Source organism: Notolabrus celidotus, chromosome 19 (assembly GCF_009762535.1).
Source record: "Notolabrus celidotus isolate fNotCel1 chromosome 19, fNotCel1.pri, whole genome shotgun sequence".
In the NCBI taxonomy this organism is placed as follows: Eukaryota; Metazoa; Chordata; class Actinopteri; order Labriformes; family Labridae; genus Notolabrus; species Notolabrus celidotus.
In genome coordinates this window covers 22,719,177-22,741,373 of record NC_048290.1, presented here as the reverse complement: position 1 = coordinate 22,741,373, position 22,197 = coordinate 22,719,177, and the positions used below count along the sequence as shown (strand labels likewise).

Here is a 22,197-nt window from a genome sequence, read left to right as displayed (position 1 = left end):
GTGATTGAATTCACCTTGAGGTGCCTGCTGTTTGACAAAACTTGAAAAAATTGTGAACACTCTCCAGTTTGCCCACCCAGTGGAGAAAACGTATTCAAGTGTACCTCTAGGTGCCTTATGGTGGAGAAAACTGGAGAAGAGCCCTGTAGGGTGGCCATAAAGTGGTTAAAAACATCACAAAGTTCCCCCAAGAACACATGAGAAAGTGACCCTTCAGGCAAAGATAACATGATAAACGACCCCCAGGATTACCCTTCTAGTGGAGAAAATGTGTTGTATTGCAGCTCTAGGGGCCTTATGATGGAGAAAATATCTGAAGTACCCTAAAGTTATGATGCAGTCTTCTAAGTTGTACTTTTAATAATTGATTAATTGATAATTTACCCTTAATAAATGTCAAAAATTACCATTAGAGGCTTCCTTTAGTTCTGGTGCCAGCATGCTTTATGATATAAAAACTCTCATATTATATTTATGAAATGGCATAAAGATGCCACTCAATGACCACAGACCATTGTTATGCATTATCTGCTTCTAAATCGGAATCCCTTGTGTTTGCCAAAAACAGCTTTTGAAAATTATTCATGCAGGTCAAAGGGAGGCATTTTTGCTGGCAGCAAATAGACTTTTATCAGCAGAACTTCAAGCAAAATGATAGGAAATCCAGAGAAAAAATGCATCACATTAGATGATAGCAGTTGATTTTCAGTGATCCTAGTTTTCATGTGGTGCAAAATACCCGGGCAATTTTCTGTCTTTCAATCTTTGCCAAAGTTCAAAGAGAATTCAGTGGAAGATGATTTGAATAATGGAAAGTAAGGACTGCTTCATAAACCGGGACAGAGTATGTTTTGTTCCTAAATTTGATCGATCCTGCCCTCAGCTTGAGTGACTCTTTCAAACCATTTGATTCTCTCCCTGATCACACGATGTCCAAAAACCAATAAACATACATGTTTTGATGCTATTTTGTCCCTTTTTCCCTTATTCAGATTTTGTTTTGACTTTAAGCTTTACCAGAGCTGTAGCTCTATGAATGGTAATGATGGCCAGCAGTCTGTCCACCACTGTGGTCCAGATGAATACAAATGGGTTGCAATGATTTTTCAGTATGAAGTTATGCTTATATATCATAATCCATAACTTTGGTGACGCTTTAAGCTGCTCTTTGACATTACCAAGGCAAAACAAAAAGTGTACATAGAGTATAACCAGTATAATGAAGCTTACTTTGTGAATCCCGAATACATTACGTATATCCATGGATCAGTGTTCTTATGTATGGTGGAGATTTAACATTTACAGGTAAAAGGCTTAAATTCCAGAGACAAAAACATAAATTCAGGAGGATAAAGTTATTAATTAACAAGACCAACAAGAATATTTATGACAAAAAGTTAGATTTACAGGCTATGGTTTATCTATGTGTTAAATAACTTATTGGGGGATAACCGAGGAGCAGCCAGCTGCCTGCACTAAAATGAGGAACGTTGAGCATCTTGTGGAGTTGAATTCAGCACCTGAGGACAAACAGTGATTGAAAAAGGTGCACAGTCTGCCAGTAAGTCTGCCCCTCCTCAGAATAGACTCAGTTTCTGGCACTGCGGATTCAAAGTCCTGATACTTAAGACAATGTGGCGCTGATGTGCTAAAACAGGCATCTGCATTTAAAATTCCAAGAGGACAAGTGAGAGAAAATGTCTTCAAGCAAAGGTGCAGAACACCATCATGCCTAATTTACTTGAGGATTCATAAACTATGTATTTCAAAGCAGCTAAAGAGTAAAATAACAATCAGGCATATGCTCTAGTCCTACATTTCACAACCAGTTTGATCAAAAAATCCATCAAAATCTATTTAACAATCCTCACACATAAATATTGAAACAGTTTTTAAACCTGCCTCTCTGTTTATTACCAATCTTTACATTTTCTCTTCTTAAGTGAGAGCAGTGAGCCCGGTGAAATTTTAAATCTGGGACTTTTTTGGGGAACTGTTCGTTAGAATAATACGTCATTGAATTCTTGAGCTCTGATTTAGCTGTGAACCTTCTTCATGTTAGAGGACGCTGGGTCTACTTTTATCAGACTCACTTTTTTCCTCCTACTGTCAATCCTCTCCGCCGGATCCTACATGTGCGTATCTCTACGTAGCACACTACACCGATGCTGGTCATAGACTTGATTGGCCAATCAGCTTCACATGTGAGGATTTATACATCGTGACTATGGTAGCGTTTATGTTGGTACCATAAAGGCACAAAGAGCTGCGCCATTTAAATTGAACTACTGTGAAGGCATGGGATGCTACTCCGGTTAGATTAGGCAAGCTTATTAAAATTTAACACCAGATGCTAGTTTGGTTAGGACAGCATCTTGGTCTGGATCTGGACCAGGGTCCACAATTTGGTGATGCTTGTGCTAAAAAAATGAGAATTCAGATATTTATGAAACCTATACCAAAGTAACACTTCTCCACATTTCTCAATGTAAGCAGGCAGCTGAGTGCACGCCAGAGTTCTTTTACAATCTTCACCTTCGAAATAACATAGGCTACAGGCTAACCATAACCCAAAATGATGGCTTTTTCTCATAAATGTATGACTTTATTCTTGAAATCTCCATTTTTCTTTTCTTATATTATATGACCCTAATACTGTGTCGTACTTTGTCATAGGATAGGATAGGATAGGATATGCTTATATATGTATTTAAATATTTGTACATTTGTCCCCATTTACAACTAAATTACAATTATTGTGCTATGAATGAATATTAAGTAATTGACAATGGATGAATATTAAAAGTTATTTACAGAAGGATAGATAAGCAGTAGTAATGATGTGGAGAATCAATCAGTAGCTATACAGGGTATATTGGTCAGTGAGTGAATACATAAATCAGCAGTTATCGACCAAATGAACTGACAGTTATTGTAAAGTGTGTGCTAGTTAAAGGTTTCCTATAGGCTCTGGTTCCCTGACCTGAAACATGTGACATATGTAAATACAGTTATGTCTAAGCTGTCCAGCTGGCATGCTTCAGAGATTTTATTTGCATCCTAATCCGTTGATCAGCTTTTTGATTAGTGGACAGATTAAACAGAAGAGCTCTTTTTAATATGTATTTAAAAACAACACTTGTAAATCTAACCATGTGCATGTGTTATTGTACAACAGACTTTAAAAAAACATTAACCCACCTTTACATGATGTATTGTCTTTTGTTTGTTAAACTTTGGTAGTTGTAATTGCTCTATTACATGTCTTACAGCCATTACAGCTTCAGCTGGTGTTCAGCTCGTTACAGCACAGCACTCAGCCAGACAGCAGGGAGACATATGTTCCTCATCTTAAGTGGTGCTTTAAGGGGTATTGATGGTTTAAAAGCAGCTAGTAAGTGATCAATGAGGAGACTTCTTTGTCTGATTCGTCATGAGGGCCGTTTGGTGGACAGTATTCAAATGTGCTGTCTTACACAAACACACAAAAATGTCCTCAGTGAGAGTTGTTGCATGTATTTCATTAGAAAATGCTTCCCTTGTGTTTCTAAAAGTAGATTAAATTCTGAGTATCATATTTCATCAGATCACATTTCACACTAATATTTATTGCCTTAAAATCACAGTGGAAGTAAGCAGCATTAAGGGCACTTTGCTTTGGTTGAAGTGACAGTTGGGCAACAACTGGAGTCCTGGCAACGGAGCAACAACACTCTGCTTCCAGTCAGCCAGATGGCTGCCAAGTAATGTTTGGATGTAAGTGGAAAGGAAGGGAAAAGCAGATTTCATACTTCAATTTATCTTTCATGTCTTTAAAGCTCCTGTGAGGAGTTTTTAGCTGATAATGAAACAGACTAAAATGAATACTGATGCCTCTATTTGACCTAAAAAAGCAAGCAAGACCATGAGGTGGAAGACAGATTATTGCTATTAGTTACTGAAAATGCCTGTTACGCATGCCGTGGGCTAGGTGTCAGACGAGGAGATTAGCAGCACACTACTGTAACAACCTTTTTATATTCTTTACATGCCAAGGATTGATTCTTAGTTGCATGTTGAATTGTCATAACAAGGAAAGATGAGACTCTTTGTCAGAAAACAAATACAAGACAAAATCAGCAAAGAGTTATATCTTCATAGAATCGTAGAACACGGCAGTCCTAAAATTCCTCACAGGAGCTTTAAAATCAAAAGATTCCATCAATTTCAAAACATCTTGTGTTTTCTGCTTTTTATATGTTCTTAGGCTTACGCATTAAAGACGCCCCAGGTGAACATTGTGGGACCGGTAAGAATGAGCATCTTGAATATTTCAAATTCCACCAGATCCGTGTCCGGTCCGTCTCCGATCCGTCACTGCACCGGATCTGACAGGTTTCTATTCTATTCCATGTTAACTCCCACTGGATCCGCTCTATTGCGTTCCGGCTGCTTCTCTGATCCAGCACGCAGGAGCCCTCTGAATCAAGATGCATATGAAAGACTTCTATTTTTGTTGGATGCTGGAGCACGACACATCAAGCTGCACACAGCAGATGGAGCGGGACAGGAAGTCAGGCACCAAAACAAAATTAAAAAATCTGGTTAATTTTCAGAATAAAACACTGTTGTTGCTAGATCGTTTTTTACTTAACTACAACAACATACCGTCATGATGAACAGAGCCAGGCCTGGAGTCATGAGGTCGGAGGTTTTCAGAGGACGATCAAGACATCATGGATGAGGAGAGGAGTCAGTTAATCATTGATTCAGTAATTACTGCAGGAACACCTCGGTCACATGACTTCAGCAGTCTGGCAGTCCTGCTCCGTGCTGCGTTCTGAAAACAGAACTGGTGGGTGTTGACTGATAAGAGAGCACAGAGCCAGGTTGCAGCGGATTGGAGATGGACCGGACACGGATCTGGGGGAAGTCCCGTGTTAGGGGTCTTTAGGATGCATTGGTGCACAAGCGTCATTCAGTAGACCAGAATGCACTGCAGTATGCAGCCATGCTAAGCTCATGTGCTTGTGTTTCTGTATTTAAAGAGAAAGAGTTGGAGTAAAGTTATTATAAAACCCATGCATGCCTGGAAATTCCCTTACTGTGTCCAAGTGTGTGAAAAAACAAATTCATATAAAATGAGAGTAGATGTTTTCATTTTAATGGCTTTATTACTGAACTGATGTGTCATAGTTGAACATTGTTAAACTTGTTCAAAGATATCGAAGCTTATAAAATAAAACCTTTTTTATGGTTTATCAGTTGGGTCACTGTAAAATCTGCCTCTCTTGTAGTAGGATGCAGCAGAATAAGTATTTATTATTTCTGTGTATGTTAATATCATTCAAAACCACATAAATTAGAATTAAATCCATGATAATTTTCACAAAGGGAAGTTATTGGATGTTTTCTATCATAATTATTTCCTTCCCCGTTCTTTTCAACAGCCGTCTAATTAATAGTTTCACAGTTGTCTGAATCACTCTCTTTTGGCATTCTCACTTTGGCAGGATCATGCACAAATCCAAATTCCTGTTGGATGAGAGAAGAAAGGGCAGCATAATGTTCTGAGGCATGAGAGCTCTCCACTTTCTTTAAGCTGCTTTCATCTCGCTCGTCTGAACGTCTCGGCCTGTTGTTCCTTGTTCGGGTGTGAGTTTCAGCTGTGTTTTGAACTGACATGACACAGCCTGGGATGTTTGTACATCCAGCGTTTGAATTACGGACGAGTAAAGGGCCGGCGTGGTGATGTATGAGCAGAGTGTCAGGTCTGTCTGTTAACAATGATTTATGAACGCTTGAGGGGGGAGCAGCGTCAGGTCGCGGTAATGCAGACGGACTGAGAAAACTACTGTAAACACACCTAATGAAGGCTCACACAGGAATCTATTACACCCCTTCACATTCTTATGATATTGCATGAGACACTGTCTCATTTCAGGGCAACAAAGGGATAATACACTTTATTTAAACATCTTACAGAAATACTGACTACACATGCGAGCTGCCTAAAGCTAAGAGAGGAAATCCAGGAGCATGATTATTTGGATGATTAAGAAAACTGTTGTTCCTGTACCTGTATTGGAAATTATACAAATACTGCCTAAAATACAGCATCCGATATCCATGTGTAAGTCACACTATGCATCAATTCGTTATGATTATTATAAGATCTAAAAGCTAACTTGTTTTTGTTGCCGTGCTGGAGGTGCTTTGGCTGCTAGTGGTAACTTGTTTGTAAGAGCAGCAAGGAAAAGCTGACATATATGAGTTGTTACGCGAGGTTAGCAAGCCACACCAGTGTAGCAGTGACAGAGAATATGAGTCAGAGCTGCACTGAATAAAGCAGTGTTAAAAATCTCACTACCCCGACACCGCAACAGACACAGCAGTGCAGGAGAGGTACAAACTTGGTAGTGCTACTAGTAGCTTAGTTTGTAGAAACAACAATTTCTATGGTACACAATGAGACTACCAAACTGCAACTGTACCAACTGTGATATCTTCATGAGGAGAAATGTGCTGCAATTTATCAGCGATGCAAATCTAGAAATACACAGACAAAGCACGTGCAAAAAAAAAACTGAGAAAATTGATACATCAGAGGTGCTTCAGGTATGTAGGGACGCTGAGAGGAAAAAGTCCAGACTATTTTGAGCCACTCTGCAATACTCCGTCGAAGCACTTGTGGGCAGTGAGGTCTCTATGATAGTCTGGTCTCGCTACATTTTCTACTTTATTTCACAGCATTGAGAGAGTATTATGTAAATTTAGAGCTAATACATGTTGTCTTTGATCATACAGCTATTATTATAAGGAAGACTTGAGAGGAGACATAGGAGTAGATGAAATATACGGCCCGTGACATAGGCAGTAAATGCAAACGACAGGGACGCTGGCCGTCTATGGGGGGCGCCACTTGCACCCTAAGTATGTGAGGAACTAAATTTGAAGATAAATGGTAAAAGAAGGATATTTTATTATTGTTTTATTTAATATAATTTCGGGTAAAATTGCAGAGTGATGACAGTATAAATTTAAAAGCTTGGGATTCACTTTCCTTTTTTTTAAAAAATGGTTTGCAAATCAGTTTTTGAAGTCTATAAGTGTTCATGATTTACTTGTTTTGTTTTTTTCTTTACACTTTGGAAGCTGTTAGCTTAAATAGACACAATTTATAGGCTAGGCTTAAATAAGCATTTTTCCCTTTCAGTCATCACTTAATACTGTTGCTTTGTTAGAAGTGTCTGTACTGGGAAAACGATTGTGTTATATAATGACTGAATAAATTCTACTACTATTACATTATGTATTTTGAAATTGTATTATTTTTTCCTTCTAAATATCAGAATTGTTAACATTTAATTAATTATCTTTTCGAGGTCAATCTAATTTTAAAACATATAACGCTGGATATCAGTTTTCTTTAAGTGTATATGTGATGTGTTTGACAATACAAGGGGCACCAGTTGAAATCTTGCCTAGGGCACCAAGTCGGTTACGGCCGGCTCTGTGCGGCCGATGCGAATCTGGAAGGGCTATAAATGCAGGAAAGTGTAGCTTAAATTAGCTATGACTCTTATGTAGCCACACAGCTAGTAGAACTGTTAACTTACTCTGCCTGTTGTCAGGCTCTAAAAACAAAGTTTGCAATTGTACACATTTAAATGAGCCCTTCAGCTTCTGTATACGATGTTACTCCCAGTCAAACAACACCATCGTCTCATCTAAACAGCACATGCCATTGAGTTTAAATAGGGCTACACATGAGGAAAACAGTTAATGTCACTTTTGTTCTGCTGTGTGCCCCTTGAGGCCGGATCATTTCCATTGTCATATTTGGATTTGCAGCATTTATCTTTAGCATGTGCGTGCCAGGTTTGTGAATTTGCATTGTTTCTGTATTTACAGCACGTTTCTCCAAATGAAGATCTGAATCTGTTAAGGAGCTATTATGGTTAGCCTTTTTAGCTTTGTTCAATTTTACCAGGTAAAATCACTGAAAAATGAAGCTTTGTGTTAATCCGTGTCTCTCAAACACTTCTGTATTTACAGATTTTTTTTATAAAGCTAGATATTTCAATCTTTTAGTATGGTATTAGAATCAGTATCAGGTAACACAAACAAAAGAAATTGGTATGTTTTGAGTTTTAATATTTAAACAGTTGTATGCCTCAAGGCAAAGTTTCATGGTTAAATCTTCATCAAGATGTACATGTATCATGGTCAAACCAACAGATCCACCTCAAATCAGTTGCTAGACAACGGATCAGGTTCCTCTGTTACCTGAGACTCAGACTCATCAAAGAAATTCCAATAAACAGTAGAGACATTTCCCAGAGAGCATCCTGTGGGGTTCCTGGTGGTGAGCAGCCGTGATGGGTGGGGTCAGTGTGTCAAACTCCAATCCTGCCCCATTACTCAGCACAGGTCCCATTAATGTATCAGCCATCTGATCTGCACAGCTGCAGAGGAAAAACGGGCGTAGGAGGTGGAGGGTATCATGTAAACACAAGAGAAAGAAGGCAGAGAGAAACAGGAGGACATGGGGAGCGGATTTTTACGTCCTTGTTGCATAAAGTGAGGCGATTACTGCTCCTTACTGCTGCAAACTGTCAGAACAAGGTCAGATCAATCGAAGATCGGTGGATTTACTCTCCAGAGGAAAGAGAGGCATGCAGAGAAAGTTTCTAGTGCGTCTCAGGCTGTGCAGTAAAAGTATGTGCCTTTGTACAGTCAAGCGTGTGTGCATGTAACACAAAAGAGGATAAGAAGCATGTGTGTGTGTGTGTGTGTGTGTGTGTGTGTGTGTGTGTGTGTGTGTGTGTGTGTGTGTGTGTGTGTGTGTGTGTGTGTGTGTGTAGTCGTATGGTAAGCATCCCTTGCTGGGAATGACCTGCTTGTCTCATTAATAGGTTGCTGCCGGAGGGGAACAATATGCAAACCAAGCAGGAAAAATGTAAATCAAAATATTTTCAACCCCACCACCCTGCCACCCTCCCGCTCCATGGTCATGCACACACGCACGTAAAACACACACACAAACACAGAGCATTGAATTATTCAGCTCATAAAGCACTTACAGTCCTGATAGGTGAGGGTTTTTTAATTTGTAAATAAACATATGCAACCAACAGAGAAACAGGGCTCACTTAATCATCTTTCTTTGGCGTGTAAATTGTTCCTAGCTCCATTTATGTTCCAGCAGGTAAGTGGTAATGAAAAACGTTCTATATTAGGTGGAGATTTATTTTCTACCTTGCAGATGCAGTGTTTATTTGCACAAATCTTACTTAATCGTACTTTGCTTTAATGCATAGCAGTAAGTAAACACTTGTGTGCTTACTGGGAAATGAGCAAAAAGAGACAATAAAAGGCAACACAAATGCTTCTATATCTTTTTTGAGGAAACAATGATCTGTTGTAGACAGCACGTCAAGAAAAGCTGCAGACAAATCGTACCCACATTTCTCGCTTTGTTTTTTGAACTACAAACCAGCAGAATTAAGATAATCAGCTGCCACAGAGGATCGTATTATTGATCGGAGCAGCAGCCAGACAGCGAGGAGGCGTTGATGAGAAAACAAAAGACGGCTTCAAATGCCATTTCCTGTGTCGATTCTCTGCACCAGATTGGGGCCCGGAGATCTTCCCACCGAACCCCTGCTGAGCCGGGCTGTGGTGGGAGAGTCTGGGGCTCACAGGCAGACTTCACTTCAGGCTCAAGACAGGAGAGAGGGGATCTGACAGACAAAAGTCCCTTTTGGGCAGGGAGGGGGGCTAATATCCCAGGACCCCTGCTCTGTATCTGCTCCAGGTTACATTGACTGTAGCAGGGGGTGCTCTTCTGCCAGTCCCCGAGGGCTCTGTGTAGCCTCTGGATGAACCTCAATTAAAGATGATTGAAATCAACACACTGAAAATGTCACTTTATCAAGCAGACTTGGAAAGAAGAGTAAAGATAAAACCAGTGCCCAGGATATAAGTAAACCTTAAATTCAGTTTATAACATTTTGAGGTGTATTTTGGAGAAACCACATGACAGTTTGCTAGCTTAGCTAGCAGGCTGCTAACTAGCTAACTGGCTATTTCCTTCAATTAAGTTGCCTAATGTTGAAAGTCAAGTGAGCTTATATGATTAAAGAGAGCTTCTTTGTCTAGTTTTAATACATTATGTAACTCAGTATTGCTATTCTGTTAAAAATAATATGCATCATATACAGCTAGCAAATTTCCAAACTACCGGCTGGCCAAAGAGAGACAAAACTAGCCTCTCCTCCATCGCTGCATGTAGTATCTATCAGGATTTATCCACAAAGAAAGAAATGCAATTCCTTGGGTTGGACACTAGAGGTATCATGTGTAGGCTATATATCAATGAACCTGCAGACACAACATATATAATGGTAATAAGATGATAATGGAGAGAATTTTTCCACTGCGGTGGGATCACTACAGGTGTCTAATAAACTCTGAAGTATCCACAACGCTCCCACTTTTAATCAGAAATTTAACCAACCAAGCATCTTGCACACAGTGGTTGAGACACTTAGCTTGCTAATAGTAACTTAATCAAATGTCCACAAAGGCTAACTTTAGCATCAGACTTACTTTTCTGGGTGCATCCTGGACAGATGTCAGTCCGAGGATCGGGGCGCCATCAGCCTAGCGGTCGAAGCGCACGTCCCATATACAGAGACTAAAGTCCTCATCGCAGCGATCGCAGGTTCGATTCCAGCCTTGACCATTTCCTGCATGTCTTCCCCCACTCTCTGCTCCCCACATTTACTGTCTCTCTTCAGCTGTCCTATCCAATAAAGGCAAAAATACCCCAAAATTTAACTTGGAAAAAAAAACAAGTTTGAGGATCACCATGTCTTCTCTTTAGAACATGTTGAACTGCTTTTCCTGCTTGCTATTCCCTTAAAATCTCTGAGAGCAAAACAACTCGTGGCACCTCTTAAGGCAGACTTACAGTAAATGTTGCGGAGTAAGACTGTATGTGAAGAAACATGCAGGTAAACATGTGCCAGCTCTTGAGCCCTTGATAAATAAGTCTGAGTCCTCCCCTCCATCCTCCAAGTCCCAATGCAGTCAATGCTTGAAACCAAGTCCAAGGCATCATTACTCGAGTCCAAGTCCAACAGAAGTCCTGCAAACCGGGACTTGAATCAGACTTAAGTCTGAGTCCTGGACATAAATACTACGACACTGCTGAGAGCATCCTGCATCCTCAGCATCCTGATCTTAAAACGAAACGAGAATCTGATCTATGTATGCTTAATTTCTTAAGGTAATATGATAATAATGTCTGCATACAACTTAAATAAAATATAACTATACTACAGATCGAATTATGTTTAATGTCAAACAACACAAACCCTGCTTCATTGTATCTTCACATCCTTTGTGCATCAAAAGCAGCGCTGTGATAAAAAGAGTGGAAATAATCTCCCGGCCACATTTTAACTGCAAATAGAGGGTTTTTTTTATTTCCATTTGAAAGCACAAATTCTCAATACACGCCATTTTCTCTCTGAAAAATGTTTAAAATGCAAATGTGTCCTTGCTTGCAAGTATTTCAAATAAATAATTTGCATTCTGAGAGTATGCCACATAGAGACTTTCCTGCAAAAAAACAAAGTTCTATCGAGCTACAAAGACCAACGTGCTGTTTTATTCCTCTTCTTCTTCCCACACCTTTTTCTCCTGTTGGGGTTATCTATCTTGTAGGTACAATGCAAACACTACTGGTCTCAATTTCATGGACATTGTTGCCACACTTAAGTGCAGTAACCTAATCCCCTGCTGCAACAGAAGGTTTCAACCTCAGCCGGCGGGCTGGGAGGGGAGGAGGTCTGAGTGGAAGTGGAGGAGGGTGGTGTCACCGCACTTTACAGCATTATGGCATACTGTAGTGTAAGTGGCAGGAGGGGGCCTCAGGGTCATTTAGATAGGGTTCCTCTACCCCTGAGGTGTTAAATTCAAAACCACATTTATTATCACAAAAAAGCTTTTCTTTCAGCATCTGCTCACTTAACTTTAATTATAGCTTCCTTTCAGGGGAGGAAGGCCATTTAGAGGGGCTGGGTCCTTAATTCTTTCCCCTCTCAGTGCAGCGTGGAGCACTCTGTCATGGCTGGATTCAGCTCTGATATATGGAAAGGTGAAATGTATTCTCCTCCTTCTTAACTGTGCCAGTAAACAATCAACAAGAGTTGGTCAGAGATCTACAATCCCGTTGATTGAGACAAGCATTCTGAAGTTCAAATTTGATGGGAAAAAGTACGCAACGATAAGAGCGGCTCGGTCTGTAGCTGTATTCACTGTAAACACAATCCACATATAAAGACCACGCTTTGGTGTTTCTGTTTGTGCACATATGTGTTTATCTTTCTATAGGCCTCGCACACTTGGCCCATTTTTCCTCATTGTGCTTTGAGTACCACACCGGGGGGAGGAAGACGAGGGAGATTAACTATGTTTCCTGTTGGTGAGGCTTTGATGTGAAGTCCTGGGGGAAATGCTGCTCAGTCACATTTTCCCTTCATCTGCTGTATGTCATTCAACGCGTACAACCACCTCCAAAGTCACAGAGCCCTTCATGCTGTTCTCTGCCTGCCTTTAGAGACATCCGTCATGTAGTAAGAGCAGTCAGTACTTTGACCTAAACTTTGGGGAAAAAGCGTCTTTTCTGGTTTGTTTAAGGCCAGAAAAAGAAGCAGAGGTTCTCTGCAATTCTCAGTCTGAACACATGCCTGGACATGTTGCTGTAAACTACCGTTTAAATCTAATCTAGCTAATCTCAAGATCACATCCTTATGTCTGGATCCTCTCAACAAGATTAAGTGCACTAATCCAACTGTTATTTATTTATTGGTATTCATTGGGTTTATGTTTTTGCTTGAGTGTCTTATATTTGTGTTTATGTTTGGCACTCTTTTCAGATGTAGCACTTATATTAAAATCTTGTTGTACCGTGTAAAATGAAAATAAATGCATTATATTTCTATTTCTAATACAAAACAGTGCACAACACAAATAATGGTACAGTTATCCAACCCCAAAAAAGTTTGTAAAAAAGCCAACCAGCGCTTGTATTCTAATCGTAAGCTTCGCTCTTTTAAAGACTTTCATGTTTTGTTCGTTGATCTGTTTTTTTTTTTTATTGGTCTGTTTCTCTTTTCTTTGTTAGTTAGTTAGTTAGTTAGTTAGTTAGTTTGTTTGTTTGTTTGTTATGGTGTGTATGTGTTTAATGTAAAATGTAAATATTATATAAAAAAAACTTGTACTTATATAGTCTTTCTGACCACTCAAAGCGCTTTTGCACTATAGTCACATTCACCCATTCTCACTGGGAGCAGGACCAATTTGGGGTTCAGTGTCTTGCCCAGACTTCAGCATGTGGCTTCAGGAGCTGGAATCGAACCACCGATTGAAAGACGACCGACTCTACCCACTGATCCACAGCTGCCCGGAGGGAAGCCTTAAACAGCCTTCATGTGTATTTTCCACATTAAAGATTCAAAGTGGGTGAAACATTTCACTGCTAAAAGAGAGCAGGATGAGATGTTTGAATTACCCATGAGCAGGATAACATCAGCACAGCGATAAGAGGTATCATTAGGACCGTGTATTAAGTGCTGACAGCAAACGTTGATTAGGTTGTGGTACTGTTTGCTTTGTTTACAGGTGTTTGTGGTAATAAAGCACAAGTTAAGGCTTTAGAGCTTTTTTCTGTATCCTTGCATTCAGAGGTCAACAATAGGAAACAAACAGAACAACTCCTACCTATGATATAATGAGCAGAGCAGTAACACATCACTCATTGGTCAATTGTAATACATTTTAAATGACAGGTGTTCCACTTCCTTCCTCATGACTCAGTCGACTCAAACATCCTGTTTGGGTCTGCACTACGATGATTTTCACTTGCATCATTGCTGAGTAGATGAGTCACACAGATGTCAATCAAATATGCTTCGTCACACTTCCTCGGTTCTGAAACACGGTCTACATAGCAATATGAGCTGCTTTTGAAAAACTTTTCCCGTGGTTATGAACGTTTATACTCTCTCAGATTTTTGTGGATGCCCTAATGAGACTCTCAGCTTTGATGCCATATATGCATTTTTCACTATTTCAAGCCAGATTTCCACAGGCTTTAAGCGAGGATGAGGAGCAGACTACAAAGATAACACTCTTCTGTACTGCCTTCCAAGTCAGCACCTTCAAGTGTGTGCTTTTGCAGTTCCTCTGTGTTACTAGAGTTCATGTTGTATATTTTGGGCTTTGATCAGAATCACAAAATGTGTGTGAAAGTTACTAAACGTCACACAGGGTTAATTATTGTCTTCTGCTTTCATTACAGACTGAGTGCTTCAAATAAAGCTGGGACTAATACACAACACAGCAGACTTCTCTTATCTTGTAAATACATGTTACCTGTTTAATCCTCTGTCACACTTCACTGCAGAGAGGAAGGAAGGCCACTGATGCAGCATCTCAGCCCTTTAGACTCTGATCACCGTGGCTTGAAACATATAGAGTTAGAGGGCATCTGTGCATTGGGGAAGCATGAGGACAGCTTATTATGATCTGTGAATGCTGTATATTTCATGTCAGAGCATGTGAAGAGCATCAGTTAAGATTTAAGGTCGGGGGACATGAAAGGGAGCAAGGATTAAGGAGACAGGGGAGATAAGACTCAGTGGCATAGACACAAAGGTTTGGAATCAGGTGAGCATATTTTCTGAATATGTGTGTGTGTGTGTGTGTGTGTGTGTGTGTGTGTGTGTGTGTGTGTGTGTGTGTGTGTGTTTGCTTGATCTTTTTCAAGGAGTCTTATACAGTGGGGATGATGCAAAAAAACTTTGCAACACGTATATTCACAAAGTATCTCTGTATTCTCTTATTTTCAGATTTTTCTAGCATGCTAAACTTTTTTATCAGCTAACTATTAATTATAATTTAAGTTGTGTTTAGACTGATAAATATAAAGCATTCTGCCGCCATGGCAGCTGGAGCTCTCACTCGAGCTGTCAGTATGATTGACGATATGGACGGCACATAAATTTCAGATCCTAGCAGAACATACAAGGCTGGCAACCTAAACAGGTACAAAACTCCAGTAATAGGACTGAAAGGTCTGCAATTACCAGCTCTAAATGTAAATCAGCTTCATCGGCTGTGCTCACACTTCTTCCACCTCATGGCTGCAGCTGAACCGAGGAGACCCCCTCCTGCTCAGTCACTGGGGTTCAATTATGGTCTCCCAATCCAGGTACTGAGGGATCCAGAACAGTGGGGAGCTGATGTAGAGAGATCGACAGGCACAGATGCAGTTTTGATATCTGAGCATTGAAAGAAGGCACACATCACAGAACACTGTTTATACTGCATAACAATCTGTCATCCGGTATGACAGATTTCGTCAAATATTTTAATATAGTAATTTTTTAATAGTCATTGTCTTGTACTTTAGAAAAACATAGAATTTATAATGTGTTCTTTTTGTTAATTAATGTATAATTAATGTATATCACTTTAAAAAGATCCTCAAGGTCTCAACCTTTCTTATCTTCCTTTCTGTTATTTAGTTTTGCTGTCTCCGCTCTGCAGGTAATTGTTTTTTATCATTTTTATTCTATAAAGTGCTATATAAATAAAGATTATTATTATTATGAAGTAGCACAGAAGTGGGACTAGATGTATTTATACTGAAAAATACCACAAAATTAAAAAAAACAAGATAAAATGTTACAATTGTCATAAAAAAAATAATAAAATCAATTCTGTGTTACTATATTTTAAAGATTCAATTCAGTGCCTTTGCAAATTTCTAAGCTGCATACTTCAACGGGCACAAAAAAACCCATGGCATCACAGCAGATGTGTCAAAGTCTGTCCCATTGTCCAAGACTCCTTCAAATCCAGCTGACAAAAAACAGAGTATTACTCTAATCTAATATCACTGTAATGTGCCTCTGTGGTCAAAGTAGCCAAGTAGTAGCACTGTAGACTGCATAATAAATGGATGTAGTCTCTGAGGCGTCATCCATCTGTTCCTGAAGCGCTGTTTGGAAGCCTATTATCAGAGATTGTCTTATTGCAATGCTGACTCATTCTAACTTAAGTCTAGTATGACGCATTGGCATGGAGTTGAGGTGGGCTCTTTAGCCTCTTTGCTAACAGCCACAGGGTACCCGCCTGTCAATCAAGTCAGCTGTGCCCTTATTTAGGCAACACTTTTGAGTTCAATACCTAAAAAAATGATCAGTTATAAAAAAACTCACCCCCCCCCTACCTTGTGTGCAGATAGAGAAATTTGCTATTCAGACCCAAACCGTTTTTTGAACATGTTTATTATTGCTGTAAAGATCAGCTTTTTTGAATGGGTGTGTATGTGGTTTCTGGTGTTTCTGTAGCCATCCTGAAGCAGAGGCTTGATGAACTGAAGTTTTTAACACTTCCGCATGGGCTTCATATTTTAAGACTGGAGGTTGCTGCTTGGACTTACCAGACATAAGATCAAAACTAAAATAAACAACAATATATATATAAATCATTTCAAATTATATCAAACCATTTCTCAATATCCTTTTTTTTGCCAGGGTCAATTAAAGGTCACTTGTCTAACTGATTAGTGATTGTTATTACTTCTAGGGGTGGGTCTTCTGCTCTGCAATATACTACAGGTTTATTTCAAAGATGCTGGTCCTGAGCCTATCAAAAACTATAACTAGAGGACACATAATCAAAATAAAGTCAAAACTGAAATCTGACACCTAAGTAGAGTTTTGTTAGAAGATCTAAACCACTAGTCATACTAACATATTGACACAAATATTGAGGTTATGAGAGGACTCCAATTTATTTTCATTGTAAATTTGCCAGAAATGAAAGGAATTTATTACAATATTCAAATAATATCATAACATTCTGTTAGCTTTCATATTTGTTTTACACTGTGTGAGATCTTACCCTCCGGTCAAAGACGTGTATTGATGATATTCTTTGAGAGACTCCAGATTGGACAGATCTGATGAGACGCCTGTGATTTTCCAGATGGCACATTGTGTGTTCGTCTTTCTTTTGGCAGTCTGACCCTGCTGAATATTGAGATGAGACACCAGCTTGGATTTCCTGTGAAAAAAACAAAAAAATTGAAAATTTCTTGGAGTGAGTGTATTGCGTATCTGTCACCCTCTGTATTAGATGTGCAGACATCATATTGTTAGCATTGTCGAGCTGTGGTTTGGTGTTGTCAGTGAGAAAAAAACTGGGGACAACATTCAGTGAGTCACTGGAAAGAGACCGTTTGATGGTTACATAAGCGTATTTAAATGATACATGTTGTGTGTGCTTTCAGGCTTTTTATCAATCCAGGTCAAACTCTCTTTGTTCTGCGTGAACACAAACATTAATGCAAAATTAAACCATCTTGAAAACGAGACCTCGAGGGTTCATCCTTCTTGAAAAATGAAATGTCAAATCAGACATTTCAATTACATTTTCGCACTTAAAGCAACAGTATCCAGCTCTTTGGAGAGCAGACCAGATGTATCACTGCGGTGGATCATCATTACACAGCAGCCCCATCAAGGTTTTTTAACTTCCTAAATGTGGATTTCAGCTCAGGTTGTGCCTCTCTCTCATGCATCCTGGAGCCTTTCATTAACCTCTTACCACAGTGAAGGAGACAACGGGCAGCTGGACTGCATTTGGGCACAGATTGGGATGAGCCATGTGTTTGGCTGGGAGTGTGTGCGGCGTTGAAGAGAACTCGGATGTGGCACAGGAAGTGTCCAAAAATAAAACACTTGCCACTTAACTTGATTCCCAGTGCAGAGCATCACAGACTGCATTAGCTCGTGTGGTTCATGGGTAAGGACACACTGATGTTGCTCCAAAACCAGAGAGCAGAAACAGACAAGGTCACGATATGAAGCAGAAATGCTTTCTATCTGAGTGTTTAGTCAAGAGCAGTGATTCAGCGTCTGTTTGCAGATTTGACTGTTTATGAGATGTTCTCAGTGGGGAGTAAGGCAGTGGATGGGCTGCCACCTTGAGGTTTACAGATGTATTTCTGCAGTTATGGAGTACATTTGTTTACAATATGACAGTTATAAACATATGGAGCAGAGTTACATATACTAGAAGACAGTGAAGGGAGGATTAACTAGTGAACCCTGAAGCTACTGGAATCCTAATTCCTCAGTAATCCTCAATTAATGTCATGTATATTCTTATGTAAATCATAGTAAGCATCTTAAAAAGTTTTGGTCTCTCTCTCACTCTTTCTCTCTCTCTCTCTCTCTCAAGACTCATCCCAGCCATCACCTACACATTTGTGTCTTTATTTGCCTGACAAGACTCAGCTTGATCATACATCCACATCTTTCTTTATTCTTATTATTTTTAATAATAATGTTTTGGGGAATTGTTACCTTCATTGATAGGACAGCTGGAGACAGAATGGAAATGTGGGGAGTAGAGACTGGAGGAAGACATGCAGCAAATGGTAGAGGCCGGTAGTCGAACCTGGGACAACTGTGACGAGGACTATAGCCTCTGTACACGGGCGCGCTTACCAATGGCGCCAAGATTGCTAGTGTCCTTCCCATATTTTTCATGGCCCTTGAGCCACAACATGACCACCTTATCATCCAGAAAACACTTCAAATAACTGTAACTTTGTGTAAATTGGGGATCAATAATCATATGAAAGTAAGTGTAATCTTTCCCGAGCAACATCTGCAGTTTCATTTCTTTAAATTTCACAAACGCATAATATTTTACGCATCAACATACAAAAGGAAGATGAAAAAAAGTACACACACTACTTCAGCTAACTCACACAAAGAGGCCACCTAACACTCTTTACACTCTTTGAATTAAAAGGAAGTTATTACAGCCAAAATGTTTTAGTCTGACTCAAGTATGGAGGAAGAATGTAACCTCTCTCACTTGGAAGATTGAAGAACGAGTTTAACTCTGTTATTTATGACCCTTACTAGCATTTTAATATCATTAATTTAGTTTTTTAAATTGTTCAGTTTTTATCAGTTCTTATGAATCTGTTTTTAGTTCTATCATTGGTGTCAAAGTCATTCAGACCATCAATTGATTTGACTTTTTAAGCTGTTAAACTCTTTCATTAAATTACATTTTAAAGCTCCTATGTGCACTTTTTTGATTAGTTTAAAAAGGGCTGGAATTAATACTGTTATTTCTTTATCAGCTTCATAATTAAATGAGACCATAACTGACAAGACACATCGTTTCCTTTTTGTTATTTTAATCCCTGAAAACTGCTGCTGCGGGGTAGGTAACGGATTCAATCACTAATAATTACACACTACCGAAACAGTCCCTGTTTACATTTTCTACAGCAAACATTCTTGATGAGTTGTAATTTTCACTATTAAAAGACAGCAAGAGTAAGTTTTTCATCCATTGTTTATTTATTAATGTGCAATTATTACTTCATCTCACTCCTAACATGTGCAATACGTTTTTTTACTAAGCTATAGAACTAAGAGTTCTATACCTTGTTTTTTCTCCAACTATGGTACTTCTGTACACATTTCTTAATGTATCTCTGATTTTATTTGTAAATTTAATTATTTAGTTCTGTACATACTTTTCTTAAGATATGCTAATTTACTTTTTTAATAATTGCTAATATTTTTTTTGATAATTACTATTTTATATGCTCTTGTTTACTGTATACTGTTTAGCACTGTCTTTCACTGCTGTAACACTTTACATTTCCCCGTTGTGCGACGAATAAAGGAATATCTTATCTTAAAACTCACAACATACAGTAGTACAGGATAAAACTATTCTAGAGATAAGAGTTACTGTTTTGTCCACGGGGGTGCCAAAATAGACTGATTTTAGTGGATGCTTAATCAGACTACCTGCTTTATATAATATTTAATTAATTTTTCCTCCTTAAAGCCTTATATCTGGATGCTTTAAATACCACAACTTTTTGAGTATCCTGTAACTTGTGTAACTTTAATAACTCTGCGACTTACCTCGTTACGGTTCTAGCCATGAACAGACAGAATCCCAGATATAGTGCACCTTCCTCTGTAGCAGACAGAGTGAGGGTTGATGGGTAAGGGGCTGGCTGTATGTCACAGTTACAGAGGATGGAAGTTCAGCCTCAACCTAATAGGACTGCGTGCTGCCAAATTTATAGAAGTATTAAAGATTAAATGCTCGGATGCAATTGCGATTTCATGACAGGGGAATGGGATAGTTAATAACAGTCTCAGTGAGCAGCTCACTGGTTTGAGATGAGCCACAATTAGGTCAAACTGGCTGGTGCATTAGCAGAAGGACAAGAGGCAGTTTCAGGACTTTCTCTTCTTTGGGATGGGTGAAATGCGACATTAATCACAGTAATGTCGCTGCAGTGGCGATAGAGACAGCCCATGACGCCTTCCTCTGCATAATGTCCTAAAGTGAACACTGCATTCTCCTGCTAATTTATGTACTGCCACCAGGGCTGTACAGTAAAGTCTCTGAAGATGCTTATTGCTCCATAGCTCAGAGAAAGTATGGGAATTCATTCGGTTCACTACTTTAACTGTATTGTTTTCTGCTATAGTTATATCTGCATAGTTTCCATAGCAGAGTGAAGCTGCAGGGGAAGTTTGGGACAATGACAGTAACTTCAGATTGGAGAATGAGTCCCACAACTCTGTCTCTGTGATTGTGCAAATGTCCCCGTGCACTATCACTGTTTTTTTTCTGATTGTTTTGTATCTATTCCAGCACCATAAAGCAGACTACATCAGATAACATGAGATAAAGGAGTGTGCTTTTCAAAGGGGGAAACTAACTGTCAGAGCATCTTTCCTATCGTTCCTAAAACCTTTTTATTCAGGTGTTACCACTGAGAGGAAAACAGTACACCATTTCAGAATAATGGAAGTCCTTTTCTACATTTCATAATGTTTTTACACAATTCAATGTCACGGTGGGTAGAAACAAAGGAGGGAGGACCCACGTGCAGACCAGAAGGTTTACTCTCAAAATAACAAAAGTAAAAGTTTAAACAAAAATTTACTTCTAAAGTCCAGGAAAGCTAAATCCAAAAAGGTCTAACTGAAAACACGAGGGAATCACTACATACGTATAATGATCCAACATAGAGGGGAGGAAACACAGAGACTAAATACACAAAGGGTAATCAGGCTCAGGTGTGACACAGGTGGAACTAATCAGGGTGTGGCACACAATCACAGCGGGTGGGGGGGAATACAACAAACTAAAAAGGGAAACAGTGAAAACTAACTCTAGACCACAGGAATACACAGAATGATTACATAGACATAAGGATATACCAAAATACATCAAGTAAGGGATAATGTATGGTTAGCAGGTAGTTATGGAAAAAATAAACCTGAAAGTGTAAAACAAGACCGCTCATGGTTTAAGTTTCTTTGTAGCGAACAGTAACTTAAAGTTTCAGTCACCAGCCCGCTGCTGTTACTAATACTGCTGGACAGGGTCCGATATGAAAATGTTCGCAGCCTGCCGATTTAGTATACTATGTGAAACTAATGGTTTTACCTCACCTTGCAGTCTATAGCAGGGGTCCCAAACCTTTCAGCCCACAACCCCCAAAATATAGGTGCCGAAGACTCGCGACCCCCACTGTCCATCAAAGCAATTTAATGTGGGTTCATTTAGCTGGTCTGAAAATTAACCTACCTATATGAGCATGTGTCTGTGTTTCCTGTGCTGTTATGAATTAACCTGCTGCTACTGATGCTTTTGATAATTCACTGTTCACTAACCCTAAACTTAGGAATCATCTGGCCAAAAAACAGGCAGAAACTCATTACATTTTCTACTTTCAAGGTTTATTTCATGTTTAGCTATTTTTTGTCGATACTTTTTACTACAATCGGTAAAATGTACTATTTTTAGAAAAAATAACCCTTCTGGACGACATCTCATGACCCCCCATTTGTGTCTTGCAACCCCCCAGGGGTTGCCGACCAACACTTTGGGAACCCTTGGTCTATGGTGTCAACAAGCAGAACCCAAATATGCTGGAGCTCTTTTACACGGATTGATTTGACATGACGGATCAGTTTGCCTCTAGTGTTGCTCATATTAGTGTAAAGTTAAGTTAATAACCATCATCAAGGAGGTGTCACATGGGTGTTGACCAATCAGAACCAATAATCT

General features: G+C 39.3%; 1 long non-coding RNA gene across 4 annotated transcripts in view; it reads right to left on the bottom strand.

The window, feature by feature from the left end:
* The window catches only part of LOC117831526, an 86,269-nt gene that overhangs the window by 14,735 nt on the left and 49,337 nt on the right, over nucleotides 1–22,197 (bottom strand). The window contains exons 2-5 of one of the 4 annotated variants that reach the window (XR_004635018.1): nucleotides 16,966–17,127; nucleotides 15,141–15,293; nucleotides 14,428–14,542; nucleotides 8,137–8,447 (exon numbers count right to left, since the gene is read on the bottom strand). This is a non-coding gene — a long non-coding RNA (uncharacterized LOC117831526). The other 3 variants (XR_004635019.1, XR_004635017.1, XR_004635016.1) reach the window with 3 other exon arrangements.